This window comes from Heterocephalus glaber, unplaced genomic scaffold (assembly GCF_053883595.1).
Source record: "Heterocephalus glaber isolate CG9 unplaced genomic scaffold, H.glaber_assembly_v1.0 deba00001813, whole genome shotgun sequence".
Lineage (NCBI taxonomy): Eukaryota > Metazoa > Chordata > Mammalia > Rodentia > Bathyergidae > Heterocephalus > Heterocephalus glaber.
Window position 1 is genome coordinate 2,954,842 of NW_028258484.1, and position 19,748 is coordinate 2,974,589.

At 45.2% G+C, this 19,748-nt stretch overlaps 1 protein-coding gene across 1 annotated transcript in view; it reads left to right on the plus strand.

Moving 5' to 3' along the window:
- The window catches only part of Rprml (reprimo like), a 29,203-nt gene extending 9,511 nt beyond the window's left edge, over positions 1-19,692 (plus strand). Inside the window, exon 3 of the transcript XR_015448355.1 lies at positions 178-19,692. The gene's annotated coding sequence lies outside the window, so the exon portion shown is untranslated. The remainder of the gene's footprint in view (positions 1-177) is intronic.
- The last annotated feature ends 56 nt before the right edge of the window (positions 19,693-19,748 follow it).

The following is a 19,748-nucleotide window of genomic DNA, read 5'->3' on the forward strand; positions in this document are numbered from 1 at the left end:
GGGCTGGGGATTTAGCTCAGTGGTTCTGCCATCTGGTTCCCAAGCGCAAGGTCCTGAGTTCAATCCCTGGTACCAAAAAAGAAAAAAAAGAAAAAAAGAATAAAGCAGTTTTCTTTTATGCAAATACCACAGTTTCTAGAACAGATCCCCTATTATTAGCCATTATGTTGTTTCCAGGTCTCTGAGCTCCTGTCCAGATGAATGGAACAGCTCCAGAACATGACACTGCCTTGCAGATGGACTTTGATGAAAAAGTATAGCTGATGACTGACTGTACTTGGGGTCCTCATGTCCCAGCTTCTCTCCCACTACTATCTTGGGATCATTTTTGAGAGAAGCATCTTCATGCTCCAGGATAGAATCTGCAACCATTCAGAAGTGATGGGGGAGATGGGGAAAGGACAAGGTGAGGAAGAACCAACATTTACTAAATCTCATCTATGAGCCAAACACTTTATAGACATTTCATTATTTAATTTTCATAGCAACTCTATACGTTGGGGCTCACAGAGAAGACCATAGATGCTCAGAGAGGTCAGTTTAAGCCAGGAAATGCCAGACCTAGGATCTGGTCCTTGTGTGTCTGCCTCCATAGTCTTTTGTTCCACCACATGCCATCACTAGGTGCCTAGGGCAGGTTTGGAAGTGGAGTGATGCAGAATGAGAGAAAGCTGGCACAAATGGGTAGGCAAAGGGTTGGGAAAGATAACAAATACTTCTCCTATAAACGGAGAAGAGTGGGGTCTCATGCCATCCCATAAACTCAAATTCTCAGGTCAAGCCTGGAAATTCCCATAGACTAGAACACATCTCTCTATTTCCCAGTTATTCAGTACCACACTTTTTTCATTACTTTTTGGTCCACAAACAATTTCATTTTAACACATTATCTACTGAACACATTCTTCTTATTACAGGCTATTTTTTTTTCTCTTTATTCTTCAACTGCTAGACTGAACTTCTGGCCTCAGGACAGATCCTGGTAGCAGCCCAAATAAGGAAAAGCTAACAGTTCTGTGGATGTTCAGGGTTTCTGGGAACAGAAAATCAGCTCTGGCCCCTGCATGGTGAAGTTCGTGTTTCCACGTCACCCTCTCACTGTGAATCAGTAAACTGAGGCCCAGTATTAGAAGGTGGTGGAACCAACACTTGAAAGGTGACTACCTCCTTCCTGGACACTCTTGCCGCCTACCCTACTATCCCCAGGGGTGCCCCAAGCTTGGATGCAGTAGACAAGATAAGCAGGAGGGTCAGCCCTGGGGTGCTACAGAGGTTGTAGTAAGCAGAACCAACTTCCTTTCTTTTGGTCCTAGTACTTCTTACCAGCACAGGCAACATTGAGGCTTTGTCATGGGAAAAGTACTAGAGAAGACACAAAAAGAAATTATGTGTGTGCATAGTGAACTTAAAATGCACTGAGCTATAAAGATTAGAAGAGGTTTGTACTGGCAATGAGAAGGCACAGCTGCCTGAAACACTGTCTGGGTCCTTTCTCTATGCCCTGGGTTCTATCTACCCTAGAATGTGCTTTGTTATTATTCTGGCTGCAGACTTGAATAATGAGATACTCCACTCAAAAATGTAATTTTATATTAATTTTTCTGGGATGTAATATAGACAGTTACATGTGAAATACCAGAGGGTGAAAAACTCTAATGAATTGCCATGGAGATGAACATTGGAATGAGGTTTCCATGGTAACTGAATTGTTTCTGAAAGGCCACATCACCTTAGAGAAATAGGATCTTGTCAAGAATTTGGAGATAGAGGCCAAGTCACAGACCTTCACTAGGGCTGGGTGCTCTTTCAGTTTCTTGTATTTCTAGGTTTTTGGTCTCCTATTTCTCGGTATCAAGAGATTTTTTGTTGTTGTTGTTACCGGGGATTGAACTCAGGACCTTGCACTTTCAAGACAGGCGCTGGAACCACTGAGCTAAATCCCAGGCCCAAGAGATTTTGATTTTGGATATCATGATTTGAGTTCTCTGTGTGCCACTAAGAAATCTTGGGAACTAGGTATGTGAGGGACTTGAAATATGAGGGACTAGGCTTCTGGCCCCCAGTTCTGGCTCTCTGCTGACTAGCTGGATGACCTTGAACAAGTCAGTTCTTTTCCTGGGTTACCTCTCATGCAAACTGAGGAGGTTAGACGAGGTGATCTCTAAGGTTATTCCAATGCTCTTTCCTTGCCCAACAACCAGCCTTCCCCTCTGCTCCTTTACTAGAACATTGGCACTGTCTGTGGTGCTGAACACGTCCATGCTGAGCTCCTGTCCATGTTCTGTTCTCAACATATCCTGGTGGTTCTCAGCACTGTTAGAGCTTTCTGGACTCACAACACCTATGCCAGAGGTCAGAGACCCATGTGAAGCCAGAGAGGGGATTCTCTGGGGCTTTGGAATTCAGAGAACACTACAGGAGGAATCTGATGATGAGTCCTAGCTTGACTGATACTTGCTCTCAGAGTTTTTAATGAAGCCACAGCTCTGTGGATATTTGCTTCCTCATCTGTGGATGTGAGATGGGTAGTAGATGATCCCTAACATCTAATGGACTCAGAAGAGTCCTGGAAACAACTTTCCTTAGCTATAGGGCAAAGGAGACCCCATCAAGATTCAGCCTTCACAACCTTTTCAGGCTTCTCCAGTAATGCCTGCAGGTGGTGAATAAGGCACACTTCTTTATCAGGAATGTGTATATATATATAGATAGATAGATAGATAGATAGATAGATAGATATATGTATATGTTGTGTAAGAAGAGAGGCAGTGAACAGATGTAGCATTTAAATGGTCTCAATTGACAGCTGAGCACTGAGGATGATTAGTTCTTGTTATTAATATGTCAAAACTGTAATAAAATCCCCGACTATGTCTTCCACCTATTTATCTGATCATCTTTCCAGAATCTATTTCCCTCCTCAGTAGCACAGGATTAAAAAAGAAAGAGGAAATCAAAAGTCATACTAAAAGGGATGAAGACATGATTTGCTCTGTAATGTCTAGTGTTTTTTCACACTTCCATCCCCCCACTTGGCCACACGATGCAGTGGTTGGGAGTGTGGCATCCATAGTCAAGAAGCCCTTGACTTAAGCCCTGCTTCTATTCCTTATTAGCACTGTGACATTTTTTCCAAGCCTCGGTTCCTCCATTTGTAAGTGTTGAAAGGATTAAGTAACATACTTCTAAGTGTTGAAAGGATTAAGTAACATCATTTATGGAAAATAGCAAGCACAATGTCTAACACCCATTGGAAGTGATTGTCTTGGTTATCTCTAGGTGCATCACAAACTATCCCCCAAATTTTCTGACTTAAAATGATAACCATTTTATTATCCCTCATGATTTTGTGGGTTGACTTAGCTAAGGTAGGCAGTTCTGTTGCGTGTGATGTAAGCTAGAACTGCAGCCATCTAGGGGTCAACTGGCTACAGTTGACCTCTTTCCTCTCCTTGTGGTCTCATGGTATCACCTTCTTCTCATAGTCTAGATCTAGATAGTAGGATAATTGTGCTTGGTACATGGCAGATTTCTTCACCAAAGTGCAAAAACAGAAGTTTCTGGGCCTACATAATTGGTACATTTTATCTTCTGCCACATCCTGTTTATTAAAAAAAGTTACCAGTCCAGTCTAAATTAAAAGGGGGAGGAGACTACAAGAGCATGAATACTGGGAGTCATGGTCAGTTGGGGAGTATCTTTGGAAGCCAGCTTCTATGTTTGGTTTTTTTTTTGTACTGGGGACCGAACTTGAGACCTTGTGCTTGCGAGGCAGGCGGTGACACCACTGAGCTAAATCCCTGGCTCCAACTTCTATGTTGATTAATAAATATTTTTAATGTTGGCATTCCAAGTAGGTTCTACTCCTTTATCCTCTTTTGAAAAATATATTTTGGGACCAGGGATTTAGCTCAGTGGTTCCACCGCCTGCCTCCCATGTGCAAGGACCTGAGTTGGATCCCTGGTACCAAAAAAAAAAAAAAATATATATATATATATATATATTTTGTTAGATTTGCACAGAGTTCATGAATAAATATTCATTGACTGACTAAAGTAATTCAGAATCATGTGGTCACCACTCTGACTATAGTCCCCTAGGATAGAAGTCATGTTTCTGTTCCTTCCATATCATACCATAGGCCTAGAACAGAGCTCGGCATGATGCAGGTATTAAATTATGGCTAAATTATTGTTAAATATTAATATTTCTATACCAGTTTTATTTTTGTTAATATTTTCTTTGTGTACATTTTCTTCAACCCATCTCCTTACAAGTTTCCATGTTATTTCATTTTGGTATATATAACTGGATTTTTAAAAAAATATAACTTTTTTTCTTGCATACCAGAGATTGAATCCAGGGCCTTCACACTGAGTTACATCCCTAACACCTCCTCCTTTCCTCAGTCAGGGTCTTTCTAAGTCCCTAACTTGCTCAGGATGGGCTCAAACTTGTGAGCCTCCAGCCTTCACCTCCCAGAGTACAGGGATTATAGGTGTGTGCCACCATACCCAGTAAAAACAATCTCTTTTTTGTTTTTTTTTTGGTACCGGGGATTGAACTCGAGTCCTTGCGCTTGGAAGGCAGGTGGTGGAACCACTGAGCTAAATCCCCAGCCCTAAACCACTCTTTTTATTTGCTCTTTTCTTCCTCCTCTCATGTCTGCTACTGGTTTGAAAGTTAAGCACTTTTTACCTGTTTGCTTACCAGTTACCCTTCAACTTTTTTTTGAGGTTTTTTTCTTTGTTTTGTTAGGCAGGGTCTCACTATGTAGTTCAGGCTGGCCTTAAACTTACTACATAGCCCAGGCTGGCCTCAAATTCAGTGATCCTCCTGCCTCAGCCTCCTGAATGCTGGGATTACAGGCATGTGTCATGATGCCCACCTTCAACTTTTAATAGCATCCTTGTTGAAAAATTCTGAAATTAACCAATATTTCTACTTTCATCTTGGACAAAATCAGGACTTCAGCTATTTAAATTCTGATTACATCTCCCATCTATCAAGTTATTTTTGTCTAGCATTTTATTCCCACTTTTTTAAACTCTTCCCAAAATAGTCATGATAAGTATGTTTTTTATTATTTTAAATTACAGTAAAATTCATGTTGGACTGTACAGTATTATGAGTTTTGACAAATGCTTAGCATTGTGAAAACACCAACACAAAATTCAGAACATTTCACCCTAAAAGACTGCTTTGTGCTGCCACTTTGTAGTTAAGCCTTCCCTGTTTCCTTTGACCCCTGGTGACCACTGATCTGTTCTTTACCCCTATGGTTTTTCTTATCCTGAACGTCAAATAAACAGAATCATTCAGTAATTCACCTTTTTAATGTAGTTTTTTACATTTAGCTTAATGCATCTGATGTCATTTCACATATCAGTTCATTCTTTTTCTTTTTTCAGTACTGGGAATCAAATCCAGGTGTGCTGTACCACTAAGCTATACTTCAGTCCTTCTATTTTTTGAGAGATGGTCTTGTTAATGTTAAATAATATCATTTACGTTAGGCTGACCTGAATTTCTGATCCCCCTGCTTCAGCCTTCCAAGTACCTTGGATCACAGGGGTGCACCACCGTGCCTGGCTCAGTTCATTTCTTTTTTTTTTTTTCTTGGTACCGGGAATTGAACTCAGGACCTTGCACTTGCAAGGCAGGCATGGCACCACTGAACTAAATCCCCAGCCCCGCAGTTCATTTCTTCATTTCTTACTGCAGAGCAGTAATTTTCCATCAGAAGGATGCATCACAGTGTGTTTTTTTTGAGTTAGGGTCTCCCATTGTAGTTTAGGCTGGCCCTGAACTCACTACGTAGCCCAGGCTGGTCTTGAACTTGCAGCGATCCTCCTGCCTCAGCCTCCCAAGTACTGGGATTACAGGTGTGCGCCACCACGCCTGGCTTATTTTTTTTGTGGTACTGGGGATGGAACTCAGGTCCTTGCCCTTGTGAGGAGGTGGTGGAACCACTCAGCTAAATCCCCAGCCTGCATCACAGTGTTATAAGGACTCATTATATTTCCCAGGCTAGAACCTAGCTCCTGGGTTCAAGTGATCCGCCTGCCTCAGTTTCCCAATTGCTGGGTTATAGGTGCACTTCACCATATTATAAGTTTTTAAATTTAAATTTTTATTTTTGATCTATTTCTAGTTGAAGAATATTTGGGTTGTATCCAGTTTTTGGTGACTATGAATAAAGCCAACATAAATATTCATGTGTAGGATTTTTATGCATGTGTGAACAAAAGTTTTCATTTCTCTTGGATAAATACTTACAAGGGAGATTGCTGGGTCATATAGGAAGTATATACTTCATTACATAAGAAACTGCCCAGTTTTCCATAGTGGCTATTCCATTTTGCATTCTCATCAGCAATGTATGATAGTTGCAGTTGCTTTGTCTCTTCATCAGCAGTTGGTATTGTCAGTGTTTGTGTTTGGTTTGTTTGCCTTACATATAAGGCAAATATATGTGTAGTGGTATCTCATCATGGGCTGAACATGCATTTTTCTAGTGAATGATGTTAAGCATCTTTTCATGTGCTTATTTGCTGTCTTTATATCTTCTTTGGTGAAGTATCTTTTGCTCACTTTAAGATAGGTTCCTTTTTTCTTATTGCTGAGTGTGGAGAGTTCTTTTAATATATTCTGGATCTAAGCCTTTAGGTAGATACATAATTTAGGAAGTGGCATTCTGGTTGCCCATCACTGCCCTCATCTATGAGAGCTGACCAGTTTTGAGTTACCTGGTCTGAGTTTCTGGATCCTACAGCTGAGGACCAGACTCGGACCATGGCAGCCACTCTCCACCTGGGGAGATCCTACCCAAGAGTCCAGCCAGCATTTCTCAGATGGCCTCCCTCTTGCCTCTGTCTCTTCCTGCTCAGTCCAGAAAAGGAGAGAAGAAAGTGATATCCAGGGGTAGGAGGAATGGCCACTGAGTTCTTTCAGGGATGAGAGGACTTTTCATGGTTAAAAAGAAGGAAAGAGAAAAGGAATACTTTGTAGAGTGAGAGTTGGATGGCACAGGAAGACCTTGGCATAAGAAAAGTGCTCCAGAAATGCTCTAGTTTAATCCCTGCCTGCATAGCTTAGTATAAGGGCACTGCTACCCAGGGGAGTTGGTATGGAAAGTTTTGGGTGCCCTCTACCTCATCCAGTGAGGGACAGTCACATAGCTAAAACACTTACAATATTCATAACCTACTTACAGTGGTTTGCTTCCAGAAGTCTGCGCTTCTGAATGCAGATGAGACCCAGAAGAGCCTTTTTCTTTATTCTAGAGTCAAGTCAACTTTTTCCCCTTTTGTCCCCCATATTATGATAAAAAAAATAAATAAACCTCTCTTTTCCCCAGAGACAATAATTCTGAGCTTCAGAATCTAAAAAGTAGGCAGTGGTCCCTGAGCACTACCAGACAAAGAGAAAAACTTAAAAGTTCATCGGGTGGGAAGGGTTGGATTTAGATTTTTTCAAGAAGAAAGCAGAATGTTCTTCATTTTTGAGCCAAGCTTCTTTTTAAAAATTAAATAAGAATTGGAGGCTACACCCTTTGCTGCTTCCTTTGAGCTTACTCTGCCAGTCTATCCATCTGTCTGCTGGTAGGAAGCAGATGACACTTCTGCTGCTAAGCTACCCCCACTGCACCTTCCCCCATCTCCCTGGTGGCTATCTGGCATCAATTCCTATCACATTCCTTATGCTGGCTCTTGCCCACCTAGGAAATGTCTCTGCCTGTTGAAGAGTCTTGGGCACAGCTCACTTTGTCAGGCTGCTGTGCATACCCGCAAGATACTTCTTGTGTTCATGTTGGATTTTAAAAACTTCTATCTCATGCTATTCACTCAGCCTTGTAAGAGCTCTTGAAGGTGTGTTGTATATTTCAGTGTGAGGAAAACTGAGGGTTCACACAGCAAGTTTGGCAGGGCACAAGTTAGGCTAGGGCTCAGTTCTTTGGCCCATGACATGTGTTAGCCTTTTATAGGCTGCACTTGGTCTTCAGGCTTATTCAACCACCCTACAATATTTGACTTCCCCAGAAGTTGGGTCCATCCTCAGCCTACCTCTGGAAGCCAGGGAGAACTCTTGTCTACTAGGTGGGTGATGGGAGGGACCATGCCCGATAGCCTATCCCATCTGCCTTAGTATCACATACTCCTGGAGTGTCCTGCACCCAAGACCTGGAGCTACTCATGTTTAAGGCTCTTTCAGATCCCACTGCCAATGACTTGAGTTGGGCAGGCTCCAAGATGCCTTGGTTCTGGCCACAGCACTTCCTTTGGTTTAAGAATAAAAGAGAGTCATTCTCTGAACTCCCACACGTGTCCCACCCCATCTTCTTTGCTAGCTGCTGCTGTTGCAACTGTCAGGAGTGGATTTTTGGGTAATTGTTGCTATGGAGACCCTGTCTTGAGTTACTGTGCAAATGTGTTGCATCTCTCTCCTTTGGTGTGAGATATGAATGCCTGGAAAATGTGGAGACTGAAGACACTTCATTTCTCTCCCTGGCCCTCAAACTTGGTTTACCTGGGCCAAAGCCTCTTGGCAACCTACTTTTCACTCCCATCTCCTTTAGGAAACCTGGCTGCCAATGTACAGAAAGCAGCTGACCACCCTGCTTCCAGATTATTGGTGGGGCAACCCAGAGGTGATGACACTTGGCAGTAACAGATCCTCAAAGCAGCAGGGGACTCCTGGGGCCATGAGCCCCTTGAGGGATTGAGCCAGTGCTCCCATCACCTTTCTCTAAAAGATACCGCTTGCCTGCAAGTTAGAGTTGCTCAGTCAGATCCCAATCCTCCCACCTCCATGAGCACACCATGTACAGTTTCCCGCTGCAGCCCCTGGGTGAGTGTTCATCCTCCCACATGCAGATGTCTGGATCATTAGAACTATTTTTATCATGTCTCTCTCCTGTCCAAGATCTAGCCCATCTCCCCATTGATTTTTCTACTAAACACAGACAGCCTTATTCAAAGGCTTCACCAGTCCCTTCTCTTCCACAGATAAGCCAGTCTTCATGCCTGCCTTTGTCAGCCCTCTTCACACTTGCTCTCTGGTGCCTATTCAGCTCTGTGTGGGCACCTGGGCAACCTCATACCTGCTGCCTTCATACAAGCTATCTTTCCTTCCTGAATGGCTTTCCCTGTCTTTTTTGGGAAGCCATCCCCTTCTTCAAGACCCTACATTAGCATGCTTCCTCCACAGCTGCTCATGGTGTGGCCACTGTTTAAAGGCTTTATCTTGGGCTGGGGATGTAGCTCAGTGGTTCCGGCGCCTGCTGTGCAAACGCAAGGTTCCAAGTTTGATCCCCGGTACCAAAAAAAAAAAAAAAAGTTCTCATTAAAGGCTTTATCTTTGGATGGAGCACGGGATCCAAAGTCAGAGCTGCATGTTGAAGAGAGCAGGATGGTGGCATCCTCTCCCACTAGCCTGGTAGCACCCAACAGAAGCTATGAGACAGTAAACATATGGCTGGCCCTATTTGTGTCTATTTGGATATGACAGGGTCCCAATAAAGGGATTCATTGTTACATACATTCAAAGAACAAGAGATATAAGACAAGCTTTAAGGCAGACTCCTGACCATATGTGGGGAGGGGATTTCTGCTTACATTGCTACCCAGGAGAGGCAAGACCTGAGTTAGAATATTCTAGGAGCTGTTGAAAAAATGGATTCGGATTCAGGACTAATCTTATGAGCTGTGGATCAGTTTTTTTCCTGAAAGTAGGACTGTCCCTCTTGCTAACTGCTATTAACCTCCTCTTCCCACTTTCCATCTCTACAGGGTTGGTAGTCTTGCCAGTGAGGCTCCATGAGGCATGGAAGTTTTTCAGTTCCCAATCCAGTGTAAGGAGAGGCAGCATTTGGATCCCCCATTCAGTAGGGAAGTCAGAGTCCCCAGCCTCGGAGTTCCTAGTCTGATGGTAGAGACATAGTCCTGTTCTAGGCAGATCTTCAGCCATGGTGGGGCTGGGGTGGATAGGGGTGTGATTGGGGTTGAAGAGATAAAATACAGACAGCTATGCTTAAATGTTACACAGAACCAAACACAGCTGGATAGAACAAAAGTGAGTAACTGCAAATGTGGTTAGGATGATGAAGTTAAAACCTGACCAGAAGGCTTCCTGGAAGGGGTGAATGCTGAAGGAATGGTTTGATGAAAAGTAGAAGGGATTCTAGGCTGTTCACTGCTTAGAGGTGTGCTTGGCCTGAGACCCATGTTGAGAATTACAGTTTGTTCTTTAATAGAGTCTAGCTTGATGATATTAAGTCTTTTCAAGCTCTTACTTGACTCTTTAAGAATTTTGGAAGCTCCGTGTGATTTGAATTAAGATTTACGGTGAATCATCTTTGTATCCAGCATCTTATTATGTAAGATAGCTTAGGGGAGCAGAGAACAGGGACAAGCAAAGACATGGTTGTTGTTGTTTTGTTTTTTTTTTTGGTACTGGGAATCAAACTTGGGACCTTGCGCTTGTGAGGCAGGCGCTGGAACCACTGAGCTAAAGCCCTGGCCAAAGACATGGTTTTGACCATGTGAAGGTTTTCATTCAAGGCTTGTTCACTGAAAGAGACAGAGCCCCAATGTAAGCTTGCTGAGGTAGGAAAGGGACTCATCAGTTCCCCAACAGGGACATTCTAATGCTTCAGCCATGGCTCAGTGTAGGGGCTTAACTGATACTGTCATCTTTTACTCTTTTCAGGTCTCTCTAGCTCTAGTTCTTAGCAGACTTCATTCTCAGGTAGCCTTTCCACATGGTTAGAATAAAAACCTCCAGGTAGAGAGTCTTGATCAGAGACAATGATCATTTAGGATTAGGGCAAAAGCACCCATACCAACTTTTGAAACCTTTCCCCAGTTGTCTCTCCCAGCAACTTCTGTTCACAACTTCTTGACCAGAAGATGTCTTGACAGGACAACCCCTAGCTGCAAGACAATCTGGAAAGGCCAGTATCTCCTCTTGCTTTGGTTTGTGAGAACCAGGAGAGTGGGTATTGGTCAGGGAAGGTTCTGATTGACTCTCCATGTTCAAATGGTCATCCCTGAACCAACCACTATAGCCTACCAATTAGCCAGGCCTGGTTCAGGCATTTATCCCTGTTGGAGGATGTAGCCCCAGCTGAATCCTATGCAATGGCTTTTCCGTAGAAAGAGACAAGATTTAATAGTCCAAAGGAGATGCTTTGGACAGGCAGATAAACAACATATGCTCACTACAAGAATTTTCCAGCATAGAAAGAAAACATACCAAAAATGCCTTTAGACAATAATAGCTTCAGGAATCTCCTTCCTCCCTGACACAACACATACCAAGTTATGTTGCAAGAACCAAATATAGCTGTTCTGAGATGATGCACAGAAGAATGGTTTAGAAAAAAGACTTCCTGGGGGAATGAATTTGGAGCTGGGCTGTGAAGGAGGTGATATCTGGAGAGGAGGAGCAGGAAGGCAAAGGCCCAGAGGGAAAAGCAAATGCAGAGGCCAGAACAGGGCTGGGTGTGAGAGATGAGCCCTGAGTGTTTCCATGCTGGGCTGTTTTTCCTCCCTCCAGGTGCCTGGGTCCCCCCAAACTGCAGGTTTCCTTTTCCTTTGGGCCACTTAACTGGCTTTGGTGTAGCCCTCATTAGCACTTTTTTGGGCTAGGAGGTTGGGCACGGGGGAATGGAAAAGAGCTCTAATGCTGAACTCTAGAGGACAGGAGGGAGGTGGCAAAAGAGAACCACTTGGAGTTGGTTCCTAATCCAATTAAGAAGTGATTATGTGGTCATTTCAAGGGCTAGCCAGTTACCAGGCACCTCCCAGGAGGCTTTATCTGGCAGTTTGACCATTCACTGCTAAACCTGGGATCTGGAACTGTGGGCTGGTGCAGCTGGGCAAGGAGCCCAGATTCAGACAGTTGGGATAGGAACCTTTAAGGATAAACATGATGGGTAAGAAGCTTGTTGTTGTCATGGAAACTGACTCTGGGTGGATGAGACATGGCCCAGTAGGTAACTATGGGGAGAATGCCGCCCACCACCAGGTTTCATGGTGGGTAGCCAGCAGGGACCTCTGGAACCCTGTTCTGGGTGGCTCATGGGCTCTATCCAACTGTCTAGGGACATCGCAATTTGGCAATGTGAGTACCAGTTTACGTCAAATTCTGAGGGGTCTGAAGAGATGTTATCAAATCAGAACAAATGTGGCATAGCTCCAGTCACCCTGAGTTAGCTGTGCCTGGCAGGAATGTGATAGTGCCAGGGCATGTGACTGTGGCTGGATCCAGGAACACAGACAAGGGCTAGGATATCTCATCCCAGGGTGAGGATGTCCCTGGGAACAGGGTAAAGTGACAGCTGCACTGGATTGAGAGTATGTGAATGCATACCCTATGTGAATGCAGATACCCTGAGCTCAGGGGGCCAGATGGTCCCAAGTAGCAAGTGCCAGCAGCATAGGGGCTGGCCTGGCATCTTGCTTGCTATAGGGTCTGCTCAGTGGCCTGGACTGGTCTGAGGAGTGCTCTGTGCTCTGGTGGGGTAGCAGTGGGCTGAACTTAAAGGACCGCAAGTTCTCACAAGAAAGTGCCTTCTGAGCCATCTTCATCCCATGCTACCTCCAGGAGGCCCTACTGCATCCCTTTGGAATGTAATTTTCTCTCTTCGACACTAGCTACTCACTCCAGTTTCAATCAGTACTTATTAATGCCTGCTGTGTACAGAGGGACAGGGAATGGAGGAGGGCAGAGAGTAAAGTCCATTCTCAGGTAAAGTCTGCCCAGTCCACCTCTCCATGCTCAAACTGAGCTTCTACCACAGAATCCTACACTTCCCAGAGCAAACCCCTTCACTGAGGACATGGCTGTGGCTCCCTTCTCCTTTGAGCCTTTCCTCTCAGGCTCCCTGACTCACCTGAGATTCACCTCAAAGCTTCCTCCAGTGTCCCAGGATGAGTAAATGCCAGGCCTGCCACGCCTCTAAGCTTCTTGTACCAATGCCATTTGTGCATTTTATTGCTATGAGCTACTTATGTCTTCCAAGCTAGGTGTGTGCATTATTCAGAAGTGTGGCAGGTTATACTTTGCAAAAATGGCCACACCTATGTGTTCATCCCATCCTACCTGCTTTTCTGCTTCCCATCAAGCAAAACATCCCTGGGGGCCTATAACTGGGTGACTATCACAGCCCAAGGGTATGGCAGAATGATCCCCCATAACATTGGAAGCTTGACCATGAAAAAGATACATATCCCACCTGGCTCTCTCCCTTGGGGACACTCACCCTTGGAACATAGCCACCATGCTTCAAGGAAGCCCTGGCCCCATTCGAAAGCTGGAGACAAGTGTTCTAGTAAGACAGCCCTAGTCCAGGACTCAGCTGACATCAAGCATGGACATGTTGATGAATGTTCAGATTCTCCTCCAAAGCCTTGGAATCTTCCAGTGGAGGCCACAAATGTCACAGGGCAGAAATGTTGTCCTAGCTACACCCTGTACCAAATCCTGATGCTTAGAAACTGTGAAGTGTTACAACTGAGGGTATTGTTTTAAGTCTTGTATTTTGTAGTGTCATACAGGAATACATCAAAGCAGGTATGGCCTTATTGAATCCTATGTGTACTCCAAGGTCCAGACCTGTGACTGGAACCTCGTGGGTGCTCAGTTAGCACTCATTGAATGGATGAACTCTAACGGGTGACAATTCTGGTCTGGCCCGTTAATCATTGTTGTCATCTTTCCTACATCCTCTCCACATAGTTCCACGACTCATAGGGAACCTAGGCAGGCCAAGCCTGCCTTTGATGCCATCACTGTGCCCACTGTGTCAACCAGCCTTGCAAGGTCTCCTAGAACCAAAAGTTCTTACTGCTGAATCTGCTTGGAGTTGGCATGTTTGGTACTTGCAGTCCAGAGCACCCTCACTGATTTACATGCTTGGCTGTTTTTGTCTTCACTACAGTTCTGCCAAATAGGCCATTATTAGCATTCTCACTTCACACGGGGACACAGAGGCTGAGAGTGAGCAAGTGATAATAAAGTGGTAATTTAATGTAGGTCTTCTGATACTAAACATTATTAAAGCTCTGAATAGTCTAATTGGCAAACAACTTGCAATGCTTTCTTCGTATTTTCTTTGAGGTGTCAACCATACCAGCCAAATAAGGAGATCAGACTCAGGTCTTATGCAATGCTAATTAACAACAACAACAACAAAGTATGGGTGACCACTCTTTTTTGTCCCAGCTGTGCAACAAGTACAGTGTGTGTTGCAGCATAGCTACCCTGTGAGGGGGCATTATTAATTCTGACAAGGTCAGAGAATAAAGGCATGGGGGAAGCAATGTGACTTGCTCATGTTCTTTCAAGTAATAAGGGGCAGAGCAGGTCCCCATACCTAGGTCATTTAAGCTCTTCTGGCCTCTTAGAAAAAGCATTTCTATTGACTGTACTCTCAGCCATTATGAGGAGGTAGTTATTATTATCCCCTTATATAGGTAGGAAACTTCATGAGGTGATGAAGCCCAGGGTTGAGCTGCCATGAAGTGGTAACATCAAGATTCTAAGTCATACCTGCCGTCCTCATCCCCAACCCCATCCCATACCTCATGCCATGCTGCAGCTGGAAAGATCATGTCCAAGGTTCTTGGTGGCCAAGCCTTCCTAGGAGAGTAGCTTGTCCACAGCCATACCAGACTGACAGCTTCTCTATAAGGTTTCATCAGCATGTCAACATCATGAAAATGGCTGTGGAGAGCTTCCAGGATACTTGGCAGTGCCAGCTTCTGCCCACCTCCCACCTCTAACCAGTTGGTGGCTTAACCATATCTGGAGTCTAGGTTGATGGGGATCCTGGGGGAGATGGCAGAGCTCCAGTGAACCCTTTCTCCTGCACACTTAACCAAAGAGGCTACTCTCCTTCCAAGCAGTGGCTCCTGGTTCCCTAGAATCTGGGGCCTGAGCCAGACCTTTTCCTAACCCCCCTGGTTGATTCCAGGATTATAACTAGGGATTTCTCTATCTGCATTCACTCTAGGGCCTCTCAGCCTTGTCTTCCCTGCTCCAGCTTTCCTCCAATTCTCTCTGTGCAGTCCACTCCTAACCTAGCCCCTGTGAACTGAGCCCACCCTCCTCTCCTTCAACTCAGCTCCCCTCTCCAACCTTCCCAGGAACCATGGCCTAGTCCCACCCTCTGGCTTTCTTGCCGACTCCTGCCCCACTGGACAGGATCTCTGGCCTCTGTATCCCCTTTGTGATCTGCCCTCACTTACCCGGCATCTAACTCCTGCCCCACCCATGACATCTCTTATAATTACTAAATCAATTCTTTTATGTTAAAAGGAGGCAATATTGGGCTTGGACTATTTTTCCTTAAGTCAATATCCTAGGCCTCCCATATCTTTAAGTGCAGTTTCCTCCAAAAGGGTGACCTTAAATTTATTCCAGATATCTTATCTAAGCTTCTCATTCGGCTCCTGGAGCTGCCTTCTAGGAAGGCTAACCCGCCGCCACAGGTAGAAAACAGTAATGGTTTCCTGGAAGAAATCACCATGGACACTGAATTTACAGCCACTCTGCATATAACAACAGGAATCTGGCCAGCACCAAGGAGCTATTAGAGATTTATTTGCAGGGCTTTATCTTTTGATATTCACAACCTACAAAGGTCTTTCAGACAGCAGTGGTAATTATTCCATCTCCCTATAGAGGTCCCCATTCCCCTACTCTTTGTTCGGTTCCTGCACATGCCCTGGGCATAGGGAGATGCCAGGAGGTGAACAGAGCGAGGGGGTGGGCTCTGCCCAAGGAGCACCTGTTGCCTGGGTTGGAAGAGGGTAGAGCACAGAATCTGCATAGCCCATGCCTGCCCATCTCTGATGAGTTACCCTCTACCAGATTTAGCTCCATTTCAGGCTTCTCAGACCTTGGAGTAGCAACTGTTTCTTCCATGGGCTTTGAGCAGGGTCAAAGAAGCTGTGGAGCCTCTTGCATGATGATGCTGTCAATCTTCCAATCAACTTTACCCTCAGCAGTTAATAGGCCACACACCCTTCCTCTGTTTCTCCCATTCTTCCTCTCCTTCAACCAAGCCAACATCCATCACCTCCCGCTTTCAGACAAGCCCTTTGTCAGTCTATGTCCCTCCTCAACCTTGGAAACTCTGTGTGATACTTTATCCTCTGCTGGTTTCACACGAACAGGGGTGGTTTCCAGCTAAACAGGAATAGTAGCCCCTCACATCAGGAAGGCACCTGAAGCAGGAAAGTGAAAAAAGTTCTGAAATCCAGGCCCTGCCTGATTAAGCACCTCAGAACTTCAGAGGTTGAGACCCCAAATCAGGACTTGTAAACTCCAGGAAGTACTGGGAAGCTGTCAAGGTGAAGAATAACTGCTTCAGACCTCTGGAGTCTGCCACAAGGGACAGATGTTATCCAGTTCTAAAAGAAGAAAGCTAAAGTTGAGAGGTATATGCTACATAGCTGACACCAGTAAGGCTGGGTCTTGAAGCCAGGCTGTCTCTTGGGTTTGGGCTTTTAGTGCTGACCTGAGCTCCATAATCACTGCAAAATCCAGAGAGTGGGATGGTTTTCAGCTTCCGTGTCTGCCCCAACAGTTGACTTGGTACTGGGGACATGTAGGGTTCTGAGGGCAGGCATTGAAGGACACACAAAGGTAGATATTCTGCACTGCACTGTGGCCCACTCTCTCCTGTGGTTGGAAGCCTTCCCTCTTGGGCCTGGTCAAGCCTCTGCCAGTTTTCCAGGAGTGTCTGTGTCACCGAGGGGCCATGAGACATCAATGGAATGGCCAGGTCAGAGGTCAGCCTCCCAGGTAACAGCCCCCTACACCTGGGCACTCTGCATCAGTTCCAACTGCCTTAGCCTTTAGCTTCTCTAAAGTGACCAACCTTCCTGTTTACTCCAGACTAAGAGGGCTGTCAAGATTCAGGTCTTTTATCTTTAAAACCAAGACAGGATGGTCACTCTGCTGACCTCTTCCTAGTCCTGGTTGACATATTTTCCCTAATGGGGTCCCCTGCCTTGAGCCTCTCCCTTTTTACTTTTCCCATTGCTGTTGTTGGGGGTCTATGAGCATGTGGCCCGGAGTTACCAGTAGCCTTGAACTTTCTGCTTCCTTTGAGCCTGGGCACAGCAGCATCACTGCCCCATTTACACTCATTTCTGCTATCTGTATGGCCTAAGCTCACGTTATCTTACAGTCCATTTATCCAACAGCTCCTGAACAGCTACTATGGGTAGGGGATGTTACAAAGGTCTCCGAAGAGCAAGGGAGCAACTACCATTCCCCCAGGAAAAGCAGCGTTCGAGATATACTGGTGAGGCAGGCTTTGTACAGGTGACATTGGATGGGGGTGGGGGTGGGGTACCTACAACACAGCCAGAGGAAACATCTTGTGCAAAGGTGCACGTATGCAAGAGTGTGGCATGTTCCAAGCCAAGCAGTCAAGGTGCATGGAGTGCTGTTCCAAGTGTGGTGGGGAGGGCTGGAGGTGCACTGGAGGTGCAGGGATGGGCCAGTCTGTCACACTATGGTGCTTTTCTCAGTAAAGTTGTATCAGTCAATGAGACGTACCCACTGGCCAAGGATTTGGCTCCTTCCCAAACCAGAAGGGAGAATTAGGCTTTCACCCTCTCCAGCTGGTTCCCCAGTGTGGCCAGAGGGAAGTCCATGGAAATGATCTAATCTTGAGATGACATTCCTGCCTTCTCTAGCCCACACTTGAACACTGCAATCTCTTGGGCAATTCCCAGTGCGCAGCTACAGCCCAGGCCAATTAATCAGAAGGGGTCAAGGCAAAAATTCACACTCACACGGGCATTTCTAAAAGATCCTAAGGGAATCTCAGTGTAAAGGCAAAGTTGAGGACCAGATGCTAAAGGACAAAAGGATGAAGTGCGATCAGACTGTCACAAAGATTCTGAGGTGGGAACTTACCAGGACCAAGCACCTGCCAACTTCACCTTAGTCCTTCACCACTCATTTCCCTCTCGTGTGCCACATGAAACAAGGGCATAAAAGGGGCAGGTGGAGATGACTACCACACTTTGATAAATAAGAGCTAGCTGAGGTTTTGGAGGTCATTTTTGGTCATACGTGAGAGCTTCGATAGCAGCCCAGAGTCACCAAGAAGTTGGAATCTGAAGGGAATCCAACAAAATATACAGTTGCTTCCACTTCCTCTAAACACAGCAGGCCTAAGGGACCAGATAGAGCAGGACTCCTAGACCAGCCAAAGACAGGAGTATGCCGCCCTCTAATGGCAAGGCACAGGTGTATCTCCTAACCTCAGATTTTCCACGAACCTCCTTCCACCCTTCTGTCCTCTTCCCAGTCAACTGAATATTTTAGAATCAAGAATTTGCTATGTAGTCTGAATAGTCTGTGGCAAATGTTTTACAGCTCTACGCCCAGCTTAGGCAAGCCATGCTCCTCAGCACCCATCCCCCACCCCTGGTTGACCCCACCCCATCAGTTTCTCCAAGGGAATGCTGGAGGCAGGTTGGTGTGGCTTGGGCAATGGGTCTGGCAAGAGGAGCCAGCTTCTCAGGGATTCCCTGTGGGGCCTTCAGGTATTCAGTCCCTTGTCTACACAGTGGGAATGCAGGACATACTCTAATTCAGAGGGTTGGAGGTAGAGATGCAGGAAAGTAACTTTGCCTGATTTCCAGTAAGGGCCATCAGGAAGCCAGGAGTACAAGGGTATGGGTCTTCTCTTAGGAACAGGGAAAATATACCCACCCCATTCACCCAATAACATCACACTTCTGCCTGCTGAGGCTCAAAGCCACAAAGGGTTTCCCAGAGAATGCCTATAGGGCTCTATGACTTGTATTTGTTTCTCTTTTTCCATATTGATATTTTGCTGATGGTCCTTATTTTATGCTCCAGTTTTAGTTATGGCATTACTTTGCTCAACATACCCCTCTTCCTCATCACTACAGTGCTGAGGATGGAACCCAGGGCCTTGTCATACTAGACAAGTGCTCTACCACTGAGCTAACCCTCCAAGCCTCATTCCTTTCAAATGTCTCGATTATTTTCTGAAATAAGGCAGGCTATAAATAAGACTGGAGGGCTGGGGCTGGGGATTTAGCTCAGTGGCTCCGCTGCCTGCCTTGCAAGCTCAAGGACCCGAGTTTGATCCCGGGTACCCAAAAAAAAAGACTAGAGGGCTGGGGATTTATCTCAGTGGTACCACACCTGCCTCTCAGGTGCAAGGTCCTGAGTTTGATCCCCAGTACCAAAAATAAATAAGACTACAGTAAGACCCCAACTCATGAACAAGTTCTGTTTTAGAAGAATGTTCATAAGTCAGATTTGTTCATATCTGACAAAGTAAGTCTTATACCATACACCTGTGAAACTTGAATGTTTCTAAGTCAAGGAATTATTGTATTTTGAACTTGACAGGTCTTGCTTTCACACATACTGCTGAGCTAGTTCAGCATATACTTTTAAATTCTATCATCTTTGATTAAGACAACAGCCTTCTGTCTATGAGATAGTGGTTCCAACACACACACATGAGTTAGAGACTTAAAAAAAAGTTCTAGCTGGGGATTTAGCTCAGTGCTCCTGCTGCCTGCCTTGCAAGCGCAAGGTTGAGTTTGATCCTCGGGGCCAAAAAAAAAAAAAAGTTCTAGTTCAGAAAGTTTTGGATAGATCCTAGAAATCTGTCTTTTAGTTTCCCAGCTGCCTCTGAGACAGCTGGCTCCACCCCTAATCACAGAGCAGTGTTTGA